At 49.2% G+C, this 2301-nt stretch overlaps 1 pseudogene; it reads left to right on the forward strand.

The window, feature by feature from the left end:
- Nucleotides 1-1456: 1456 nt before the first annotated feature.
- LOC116898202 lies at nt 1457-1869 on the forward strand (annotated as a pseudogene).
- Nucleotides 1870-2301: the final 432 nt, after the last annotated feature.

Here is a 2301-nt window from a genome sequence, read left to right on the forward strand (position 1 = left end):
ATCACTCACCGCACTGGCATGAAAGAAAGGAACATCTGGATTTGTGCCCAGCTTGACTGCAGTGACAGATGTCCTAGTTTTCCCTACGAAGTATACTTTCCATGTACCTAATTGCCCAGCAGGGACCTGCTAGACTCAAAGAGAAACCGTAAGGTTAGGTTTATTCTCTTGAGCCGGATTTCTATTGATTATTGTTGGTTCCTTTGGTCTGATCGGGAACGTCTTGGAAGAGAGAGGTAGAGAGGACATCTTTGAAGGGACTGCATAGACATAGAAAGCTGAACAACTTGAAGATGCATGACCAGGTTGGTTCTCGTGTCTCATCCTCTTTGTGACTCTGGGTCTAATTTCTCAGATCTCCCTCTCCTCTCCCTCTCCCTCTCCCTCTCCCCTCCCCCCCCTCCCCTCCCCCCTCCCCCCCCCCTCCCCCTCCCCTCCCTCTTCCCTCCCTTTCTTCCCCTCTATCCCTCTCTCTTCATTTCTCTGTTGTTGTTTGTTTCTGGCTATTCACCATATTTTCTTTCTGTGTCTTCCTCTTCTAGCATCTCTTACCTGATCTGAAAACATTGATCATTTGCTAACAAGCCCAAGGTTTTAAGCATACAATACATAATTAAAATTTAACCACACGACAGGCTTCGTGTATCACTTGCTGCATATGTGTTAAAATGCCTATTACTTTATTTGACATTCTTCAGCCTATTGTGTGAGATATTCAGCATATGCTGGGTTAGGCTTCTTCAGGGGCTATCAGATGCCTCCGTGGGGCATCAGTTTGCTTTGTGTTACCAAGCAATACTGCAAAAGCAGGTCCGCTGTGTCCTTTGCTTTCTGAATCTCCACCGACACTCAAGGCTTTACTAATTAGCATTGCATTTTAGACATACTGAAATAATCTTATAAAATTAATCCATGGCTTCTAATTGGCATTTCACAGATTTTCACACATTTACACCACTCCTCAGATATCTCATTTGATAGTAGTGAGAGCTGAAGTTCAAAAGCTTTAGACTTTGCTGTTAAATTGTGTTCATAGACTAGCTGCCATTTTGAAGACTCCCATATCTTCCTTGGCTGGGATATCAGGAACTACTTAGGCCTGTATTGTGGCTTTGTGAGCTCACGACAAAAGCTTGATCTCAGATCCAGCCAGGATGAACCAGGAGGATTTGAGGTTGCCTGAACTGAAGCAGACAGGACCTTACATGCAAGTAGAGATAAACACATACAAGAGGCCTGGAATATCACCTTTGCAAAGCAGATTTTTCTGAGCTGTTTTGCATCTTTGTATATTTATATGACTTTTTTAATGAATGTTTCCATGTAAGGAGGAATGTGGCCTGAGATCCATTTCAACCTGGTTAGAAGTTTCTGAAAAGGTAGCTGACCCTCCCACATATCCTACTTCTTCAATGGTTCCCAATAGTTACCAAAGGAGACTTAAGAACTCGTGTTTTCACGCGCCTTGAGGACACCAGAGATGCACAGGCCGTCACCTACTCAGCGGCAAAGGCCAGACTGTGCTGCCCCACACATAGAGAAGGATAATGAGTGAGTTAGTCTCAAAGTCCAGCCAGCCTCTGGCCTCCCAGCAGGAAAAGGATGGGACTGAGAAGCAAGGCCAGGGAGGCTGTGCAAGCAGCCTTCGAAGGAGCCCAGAGAGTGCCAACTCCGAAGAGACCTCTGGCCGACCAAAGGGAACAAGAATAAGGGCGCGGCCAAGACACGAAAAGTTACCACAACTCCAGGGAGGAAACCCAGGGGCAGACCCAAGAAACTGAAGGAGGAAGAGGAGGGCATTTCCCAGGAGTCTTCGGAGGAGGAGCAGTGACCTCTTGCAGTGAGTGTCACCTGCTCCTTAGCCACTGAGGAGCAGCCTTCCTCTGGGACTGGAAGCCCTGCTCCCAGGCCCCTCCTCACCCCCTCTGCACACTATTGCACCAGGCACCAGCTGCAGGCTCTGTGGCACCCACCGGAGCAGGATTTGGCTCAGTCCCTGTGCCCTCCCCAACACACCTGCCCCCTCCTGACAAGGTTAACTTCCCATCAAGCCGCAGCCCAGCCTGCTGTGCACCTCCCTCAAAGCCCTCGCTCCTAGGTCTCAGGACGCTTTGTTTTGCGGGTCCCTTCTGCCCTGCTGTTCCTGGCTTCTCTGTAGAGGGTCCTGGGCGCATTCCCTGGCCTTAAGGGGCCCCAGCCCCATCTCATTCCGACAAGCTCCAATGGCTGACCTGGCAGCAGCAGTGTGATCAGTGCAGGGGATGTTTAGGTCCCAGCATGTCCCCCACCAAAGTGTCACCA

This window comes from Rattus rattus, chromosome 4, assembly GCF_011064425.1.
Source record: "Rattus rattus isolate New Zealand chromosome 4, Rrattus_CSIRO_v1, whole genome shotgun sequence".
In the NCBI taxonomy this organism is placed as follows: Eukaryota; Metazoa; Chordata; class Mammalia; order Rodentia; family Muridae; genus Rattus; species Rattus rattus.